Source organism: Nicotiana tabacum, chromosome 23 (assembly GCF_000715075.1).
Source record: "Nicotiana tabacum cultivar K326 chromosome 23, ASM71507v2, whole genome shotgun sequence".
Classification (NCBI taxonomy): Eukaryota; Viridiplantae; Streptophyta; class Magnoliopsida; order Solanales; family Solanaceae; genus Nicotiana; species Nicotiana tabacum.
Window position 1 is genome coordinate 135,166,893 of NC_134102.1, and position 10,210 is coordinate 135,177,102.

Consider the following 10,210-nt stretch of genomic DNA (forward strand, 5'->3'; position numbering starts at 1 on the left):
AAAGAGGAGTTTTTATCATTTCTGGGAGCACGGTTTTTGGAAGCTCACATTGTAATTGAAGCACTATATTCTCTTATATTGGATAGTTATTCTTTTAAGCCTCAAAAACTGATTCATCTTGCTTAATCCCAAAAAAAATCGCTTTCGTTACAACTGTGTTTATTTTGTCTTCTCTGCGGTCCATATTTGATATTTTCTTTTATCCTAATAGTTTGTATTGAGCTATATCACATATCCTTAGAACTACGAATAAATTCAACTCTATCTGTTTTTCGGGTAATCATAGTATAAACGGGATTTATCGGATTACCTCTTGAAGCGTGAACAAGACTCCTCTATCACACGAGCCTCCAATTCCACAACAACTCGATGAAATCTCTACTACCCGCACGATCACGATCTCCGAACATTCCACGGTCTTCTACTATGTTATCCAAATAATATCTAGAAATAGCAATTTCATGTGGGCAAAATTTCTAGGAATAATGGGCTGAAATTCGGCTACCATGTATTACTCCCTCTAGGTGGAAAATCTTATGTATTTATAACACAAGATTTAAGGGTTAAAACCATTTTTCAAAACCTGTTGGGTTTTTCTTTCCACCAGGAAAATAATTCCTTTATTTTCTATTATTTAGGCATAACAAGGACCACAAAATTTAATTAATAAGGCTTCTAATTATAGAATTAATTTGTAATTTTCGAAATTAATATCCACCATAAATAATTATAAATTATTCCACTAAAAATTCGTAATTGCACTCCTTATTCAATTTCGAAATTCAGTGGTGAAGCGGATGGGGCCACAGCCATAAGTAATTAGACGGCAATGGGTGCAAAAAAGAAAGATGGACAGACAACCTGGAAGCTTTAAAAGTAGTTGTAGTTGGACAACCTTTCACAACACATAACATTAAACATTAAACATTAAACATGGACTTGTCTGACTTCTGAACAAGCTCATCCATTCAATATTTCTCATGCTTTTTCACTGCGATCAGACGTATAATTCTTTCTTTGTCCACTCCATTTATTTATTCAGTGTATCTTACTCTAGAAGAATTTCTTCTTATCTTTTCTGTCACGACTTTACTAAGATAGAACTACCTAAATTAATCACGCCTAAATAAGAATTGGAACAAGCCTTAAAAATGTGTGACTTTTAGTGGTTAATGAAGTAGATGAAAATCACGAGATATTAGGAGTATGTTTGGTATCAAGGAAAATATTTTTCTTGGATGTTTTCTTGAAAAATAAATAGTTTTCTTACTTATTTTTTGGTGTTTGGTTAGGTAGTAAAACATATTTTTGGAAAATATATAATTTAGACAAACTCTATATGAGATAAAATGGGTAAGAGCGGGGGAGGATGGTAGATCGGAGTCTAGGAGCGGAGTGGTGGTGGCGATATTGGGAGGGTGGTGAGGGGGAGGTGGAGAGTGGGGTGGTGGGCAGGGGTAGGGGTGGGGAATAGAGTGGGAAAGTTGAGAAAAAGTTTTTAAAAATATTTTCACCATTTGGTGATTTAACTCATATCAAATATTTTCTCGAATTCGCGTTACTTTTGTAAGTACAATAGCACCATTAGTCACGAGTCATTGGGTCTTTGGTGATTTAACTCATATCTAATGTCGTTGTTGCACGCCGTGTAATATACTCATATTTGTAGAAAACTCAATCAAAGCATGACTTTATGGATCATTTAGTCACTTATTTCCTAAACTTTTTGTAATATAACTTTGTCAAATTCTTAATATAATAATAGAGGTAGAGGTGGCAGTCAGGCTCAGGCAATGGAACGGAGCAAGAGTGAGGTCGTTTGTTTGTAAAGAAATTTTCAGAAACTACTATTGTTTAGTGGTTATTAATTTGCTATAGCTATCATTTACTTAATTACTTTTTATAGCTATCTTTTTAATTATTATAGAGTGTATTCGATGTATTCAAGCTACTGTATTCATGAATACAGTAGCAAAACTTGGCGGAAAACAGGGAAGTCCACCTAACATAGACTGTATTCATATGTATTCGCGAGCTGTATTCGTGAATATAGTAACGGAAATCTGCGAAAAAAAAGGTCTCTCCAACTGTTTAAAAACGGTAAATGAATCATTTAACGCGATAGACTCCTAATATAACTCAGCAAACTCAATTATACTTATTACAGTGACTTTTGACTATTGTATTTAGATGTATTTTATTTCATTCAACAACTTTTTAAAATACACTAGTTGCTCTAGTTTTAGTTATGTATTCCAACTAAGTGTTTTCATCTGTATTCTCAAGCCAACAGCAAAACTCGACGGAAAACAGGAAAGTCCAGCTAACATAGACTGTATTCATATGTATTCGCGAGTTGTATTTGTGAATACAGTAACGAAAATCTGCGGTAAAAAAGGTCTCTCCGGGTGTTTAAAAACGGTAAGTGAATGAATTAACGTGATAGACTCCTAATATAACTCAACAAACTCAATTATACTTATTACAGTGACTTTTGACTATTGTATTTAGATGTATTTTATTTTATTCAACAACTTTTTAAAATACACTAGTTGCTCTAGTTTTAGTTATGTATTCCAACTAAGTGTTTTCATCTGTATTCTCAAGCCAACAGCAAAACTCGACGGAAAACAGGAAAGTCCAGCTAACATAGACTGTATTCATATGTATTCGCGAGTTGTATTTGTGAATACAGTAACGAAAATCTGCGGAAAAAAAGGTCTCTCCAGGTGTTTAAAAACGGTAAGTGAATGAATTAACGTGATAGACTCCTAATATAACTCAACAAACTCAATTATACTTATTACAGTGACTTTTGACTGTTGTATTTAGATGTATTTTATCTCATTCAACAACTTTTTAAAATACACTAGTTATTCTAGTTTTAGTTATGTATTCCAACTAAGTGTTTTCATCTGTATTCTCAAGCCAACTGTATTCTGTTGTATGTATTTGCTGCTGAACCTGCAAATACATGTTCCGCTTGAGTGATTTGCAATTCGAAAGATGACCCTTCGAAATTGAGTGCTTTGGTGGGTATACCTCGGGTAACCCTCTTCTGAGTTGTTGAATCAGCCATTGGAGATGAAATTTTGAGTTTTCTAGTGAAAGCATAACAATGGTGATTATTTATAAAAAAAAATTAGTAAAGAGAAACAGAAGAAGTACAGTACCAGCGAAAATCTAACAACTTTAACACTTACCACAACCTTTTGGAGCAAAGAATATTGAAAATTGAGAGAGGCAATGAAGATGAATCAGTGGAGAATCGTGGATATAGAATGGGAAAGAGATTGGCGTTGTGAGAGAGATAGTGGAGAGAGAAGTTGGATACTATACGATGATCTTGTGAGAGAAAGAACAGAAAGTAAGAGAGAGAAAAATATTACACAACGTATTTAATGGCTTAACGGTAGGAAATAACCATAAATACATATTTTGCTATAAAAACTAAAAGGTAGCTATAGAAAATAATATTTTAAAAGGGTATTTATTTATAATAAATAAGGTGTAAAGTTTTGCTATAGGAGGTAAAATTTTCTAATTTTAAATAATATGGATAAAAGAAGTGGGCTTTAAGCCCATATCTTATGACGGGTCAAATGGGGTGGAAATGACGTGGGGTGGCCAGTTTTTAAGATGCTATTTAGTATTTGGCCAGCAATTTCAATGTTGAGCATATATAGCCACTACTTTGTTATAATTAATATGAATAGACATTTTTACCCTTTCTTCGTCTTTTTTCTTTTCTACTCTTTTTCATTATCAAAATCTCAAAACCCTCGTTTCTCTCCGGCACTTAAGCTCTCTTTTCTTCTCTGAAAATTTGGGTATTCAAAATCAATTAGGTGTTCAAAATATATGTTGAGAAATACCTTTGTGAGTTGATTCTACATATTTGGACCATTTGTGATCTAATTTGCTAGGGTTTGTCGAAAATTTGCGAAGCCGATTTTGGAGAAGACGACCACTTAGGCTTTGTTAATTTCATGAAAATTGAATCAATTTAGCTACTGGGATTTGTTTGTACTGCTATTGGGATGTTGTATTCCTTACTTGAGTTTGTTTTGTGGGGATTAAACGAGAATCAAATTCAGTTTCTAAAATGTCCTTAACTTCTGGACATTAAACGAAACAAGTAAACATTAGGACATAATTTTCTAAGCGTCCTGAAATATTGAACTAAGAATCTAATATTGAGGACAAACGTGTCAGAAATGTCCTTAACTTATGGGCATTAAGCGAAACAAGTAAATGTTAGGACATAATTTTCTAAACGTCCTGAAATATTGAACTAGGAATCTAATTGTCACGCCCCGACCTGGAAGCGAGACTGGCACCCGGTGCCTCAACTAACCTAGTGTACCAAATTACGACTAAGGGACTCTAAACATATAATGTCATAATTTGGCCAAGGGGCCACCTTGCAAGACAATTTGCGAAGCAAAATATAAAACTGAATGGATACTAGCGCTGACTAAACATCAATATAAAGTTGGGCCGACAAGGCCGTCATAACTACTACAACTGACAAACCACCAAAATATACATACCAGGCCTACAAGCCCAACATAATGCACTAACTGACAAGATATGTCTACAAGCCTCTACTGATAGATATATTGTGATCGGAACAGGGCCCTGACCTACCCATAACATATATACATACATACAGAAGATGTACACGAAAACCTAGATCCGATAACTCCGAAGGATGTGGAGCTTACCGATCAGGCTGAACTCTGGAAACACCTACTGAGGAGGTATACCCGTCTGTCTATCTGAACCTGTATGCATAAAATGCAGCGTCCCCAGAAAAGGGACGTCAGTACAAAATAATGTACCGAGTATATAAGGCGATAACATAAATGAAAGTTGAAACTGAACTGATAATATAATAACTGAAAGTAATTGGGAGTCAAAGATGATCTGGAGATATACTTACCTGTTGATACTGACTCAACTCCTTCAATATAGTAAGTAAAATAATTGTCTGGCCTTATAAGGCTCGGTATATATAACTGCTCTGCCGTAGTAGGCTCGCTCATAGGCGCTCGGCCATACTAGGCTATGTATCTCGACCATGCTGGGCTCGCTCATAGGCGCTCGGCCATAGTAGGCTCGGTATATAACTTTCCATCTGATCAGAGGTTGCCCAATAGGGGCCTGCCCATCGATTATAGCTCGATGGTAATGAAAATACTGTAATACTGTATATATAGGCTTGCTGCTCTCTTGACTGGAAGAAGACAATACTAAAATTAAATATAGAGTCTCGATAAGGAATAATATTATAACTTATGAGACTAGAATAATGTGAATAAATTCATGAATACGAACTTCTCTTTATGTCTCATTACTAACACATGTAGCTACGAGATCATGCCAAAATGAAGGAAGGCTTAGCCTTAACATACCTTATCACACTCTTTTCAATCACCAAGTTGAACTCGCCTCTTCTCACCTTAATCTACAACAACGATAATAATACTATCATTAAGTTATGAAACGTATAACTATCGCACAACGAACGACATGCTTATTTTGTATTAAAACGGACAATATTTCCCCTATAATCCTTACTTCCTCCAAATTCAAGATAATACCAACAACACCAAAAACAACAATAACAACATATTTCCAACCTTATGTATACCACACAATACTACAAAATAGCCCAACACACCCCAATCTCTTCATACACAAAATGACCACCGTAGTAGTGTCAATAACCTGAAAATATTACGACGAACGACCAGCCCAACATCCTGCATTTATGTGATGTTTCTCCACACCCTTCCTCCTCCAAAACTCCACAAAACAGTAGTAAAACACGCAGCCCAACAGCACTACAAAATAGTACACAAAACAGTCCGCTACAAGTGAATAACTCGAACTCACGGCTTCCGATCACCGTCCCGTGAGTTCTTACAAATATAGAATGACTTACTATACATCTAAAACAGAAAAAAATGGATGAAAGAGAGAAGTAAACTTACCTTATTTGTTTGATAACTCGACTCCTATCTTGGTTCTTCAAACTCTAGGCTTTACCTCCGATTAGAACTTGAAAGGGGGAGGAAATCAATTGGGGTTTGGGGGAAATATTTGGGAGGAGTTTTGCAGAGAATGAGTCAGGTTATTTTGCCCTATTATCAGACTAATATATGAAGGGGATAGGACTTTAAAAAGGCCTCTTTGAACGACCCGAACTGGCCCATTTTTGGGCGACCCGAACATGCCCAGTTTTGGCTTCTCGTTTAAGCAAGTAGGTGACAGTTTGCGCATTCTCACAAAAATGCTCATATCTCTCTACTCAGATATCGTATTGACAAACGGTTTAATGCGTTGGAAAGTAGACTCATAGATATTTAATTTGATGGGTGGAAAACTCCAACTCTAAGTATATTGGGAGAAAATTGCAGTTACATTTGACCTAAAGTTTCAGTAAAACTTATGAACGTAACTTGTGATGACTTTCATCGACTTTTGTTCCACCACTCACTTGACTTCAAAACATAACACACGACTATCATACGAATAACATAACTCGTAACATAACCTCCTTATCATGTAAAATACCCTGGTCTCATCCCAAAAGTGCATGCTATAACATTCCCAATTTGTCGGCTTTCGACGAAACATTATTTTTTTCAATTCCTTTAGCTTCTAAACCTTCCAACCCTCTTTGTACTTGTTGTTCATGATCTTCAATATTTGTAAATTTCAAGGTAACATGATTAACTTGTTTTATATATTTTCAAAGATGATCTCATTTCTTTGGGTCCTACATTAGTTTGCTCACGATGCAGTTTTATTTACGAAAATATAGGGTGTAACATCATTCCCCCCTAGGAACATTCGTCCTCGAATGTTTACTTCTAGAGACTTCGAAAAAATTTTGCCAGAGTTTCCTCCGTACACTAGACTATAACCAACTTGCATGCATCCAGAAAACATACTATGCATGCTACACATGGCCAATGTCTATAAATAACAACACTTTGCCTCAAAGAGTCGTAAATCATAAATACTGAAAGTCAGAAAATAAGAGCTTACCTGATGACCTACTAGCCTGAATAGAGTTGTGCTGTAGCATCCCATCTCGAGCCATATTTTCAGTTTGAAATAGATGGGGGGTATTTATACTTCATTTCTTCCTCCGCTTCCCATGTCATCTCTTCCACATTATTGCTTCTCCATAAAACCTTCACGGAGGCTACCTCCTTATTTCGTAGCTTGCGAATTTGTCGGTCTAAGATGGCAACTGGAATTTCCTTGTATGACAAGTCCTCCGTAATTTGTACATCATCTGTGGATACCACTCTGGTAGGATCTCCAATGCACTTCCGTAGCATAGATACGTGAAAAACCGGATGGACTAACTCCAATTCTGAGGGCAATTCTAACTCATAAGCTACTTGGCCCACTCTCTGAATAATCCTGTAAGGCCCAATATACCATGGGCTAAGCTTGCCTTTCTTGCCAAACCTCATCACGCCCTTCATAGGGGATACCTTTAAGAATACCCAGTCATTAATCTCAAACTCTAAGTCTCATCACCGCATGTCAGAATATGACTTCTGGCGACTCTGAGCTGTCAACAGTCGCTCCCGGATGAGCTTTACTTTCTTTACGGCCTGCTGAACTAGGTCTGGCCCATATAACCCAGATTCTCCAACATCAAACCACCATATAGGAGATCTGCACTTACGCCCATACAAAGCCTCGTACGGAGCCATCCGAATACTGAAGTGGTAAATGTTATTATATGCAAACTCGACAAGAGGTAGATGTTCATCCCAACTTCTTTTAAAATCCAACACACATGCTCGTAACATATCCTCGAGCGTCTGAATTGTGCGTTCGGCTTGTCCATCAGTCTGTGGATGAAAAGCTGTGCTGAGATTCACCTGAGTCCCTAGACCTCTCTGAAATGACCTCCAAAAATGTGCTGTAAATTGAGCCCCACGGTCAGATATAATAGATACTGGTACTCCGTGTAGCCGCACTATCTCCTTAATATATAACTTTGCATAATCTTCTGCTGTATATGTAGATCTGACAGGTAGAAAATGAGCTGATTTAGTGAGCCTATCGACTATCACCCATATAGAATCGAACTTACGATGAGAACGAGGTAAACCCGTAACAAAGTCCATGTTTATCGCCTCCCATTTCCATGTCGGGATCTCTATAGTCTGCATTAGCCCTCCGGGCTTCTGATGCTCTATTTTCACCTGCTGGCAACTAGGACACTGGGCGACAAACTCAACAATGTTCTTCTTCATATCGTTCCACCAGTACACATCCATAATGTCATGATACATCTTCGTCGACCCAGGATGAACGACCCAAGATGAATGGAGTACTACGAATAATGTGCCTCTGACATAATCCTGTCTCGTAGCCCTGCTACATCTGGAACACACAAACGACCCCTATATCTAAGAACTCCATCTCCTTTGAGATCTAATAATGGATTCTTCTGCTGCGGAACTCGCTCTCTCAACTCGACCAACTCTGGGTCATCGTACTGCCTTTCCTTAACTTCAGCTATGAGAGATAATTTTGCAGTGTTTTGTAGTACAACTCCACCATTGTCGAAATCTACTAACCGAACCCCCAAACAAGCCAATTGATGAATCTCTCTAGTTAATTGTCTTTTCTCGGCCTTTACATGTGCTAAGCTACCCATAGATCGGTGACTTAAGGCGTCTGCTACAACATTAGCTTTCCCTGGATGGTAGAGAATATTAACATCATAATCTTTCAATAACTCAAGCCATCGCCTCTGTCGCAAATTCAACTCTTTTTGCTTGAATATATATTGCAGACTTTTATGATCGGTAAATGCATCAACATGAACACCATATAAATAATGCCGCCATATCTTAAGTGCATGGACAACCGCAGCTAACTCGAGATCGTGGGTTGGATAATTCTTCTTGTGCTTCCTTAACTGCCTTGAAGCATAAGCAATTACCTTCCCATGTTGCATCAGGACACATCCTAACCCAACACCTGAGGCATCACAATACACGACATAACCCTCTGGACCCTCTGGAAGTGTTAGAACCGGCGCTGAGGTCAACCTGTTCTTAAGCTCTTGGAAACTCCACTCGCAAGCCTCCGTCTACTGAAACTTAGTTGATTTCTGCGTCAACTTCGCCAATGGTGCCGAAAGGGAAGAAAATCCCTCTACGAATCTCCGGTAGTATCCTGCTAAGCCTAGAAAGCTACGAACCTTTGTCGGAGTGGTAGGTCTAGGCCAAGATTTCACGGCCGCAATCTTTTGAGTGTCTACCTTTATACCTTCATCGGATACAATATGCCCCAAGAATGCTACAGACTTCAACCAGAACTCACATTTAGAAAACTTAGCATACAACTTATGATCACGGAGGGTTTGGAGTACCGCTCGCAAGTGGTCCACATGCTCATCCTCTGAACTTGAATAGACCAGAATATCATCAATAAATACTATCACGAACAGATCTAAAAATGGATGGAATAGGCTATTCATCAAGTCCATAAATACGGCGGGAGCATTCGTCAACCCGAAGGACATGACAAGGAACTCGAAGTGGCCATATCGGGTCCTGAAGGCTGTCTTCGGAATATCTTTCTCCCGAACTCTGACCTGGTGGTATCCCGATCTCAAATCTATCTTTGAAAAGAATCTAGCCCCCTGCAACTGATCAAACAAATTATCAATCCTTGGAAGTGGATACTTATTCTTAATAGTTACCTTGTTCAGCTGCCTATAATTGATACACATCCTCAACGAGCCGTCTTTCTTCCGCACAAAGAGTACCGGTGCACCCTAAGGTGAGGTACTAGGCCTGATGAAACCTTTCTCCAGCAAATCTTTTAACTGCTCCTTCAACTCCTTTAATTCGGCAGGTGCCATTCTATACGGAGGGATGGATATTGGTTGAGTTCCTGGAAGCAAATCGATGCTAAAATCAATCTCTCGCTCTGGAGGAATACCTGGAAGTTCATATGGAAACACATCTGCATACTCATTGACTACGGGAATAGACAGAAGTGTAGATATCTCAGCATTTGCATCTCTAACTCACACAATATGATAAATTCATCCTTTTGCAATCATTTTCCTCGCCTTCAGATAGGAAATAAACCTACCTCTGGGTGCCGCTGTATTACCTACCCATTCAAGGACTGCCTCACCTGGAAAATGAAATCT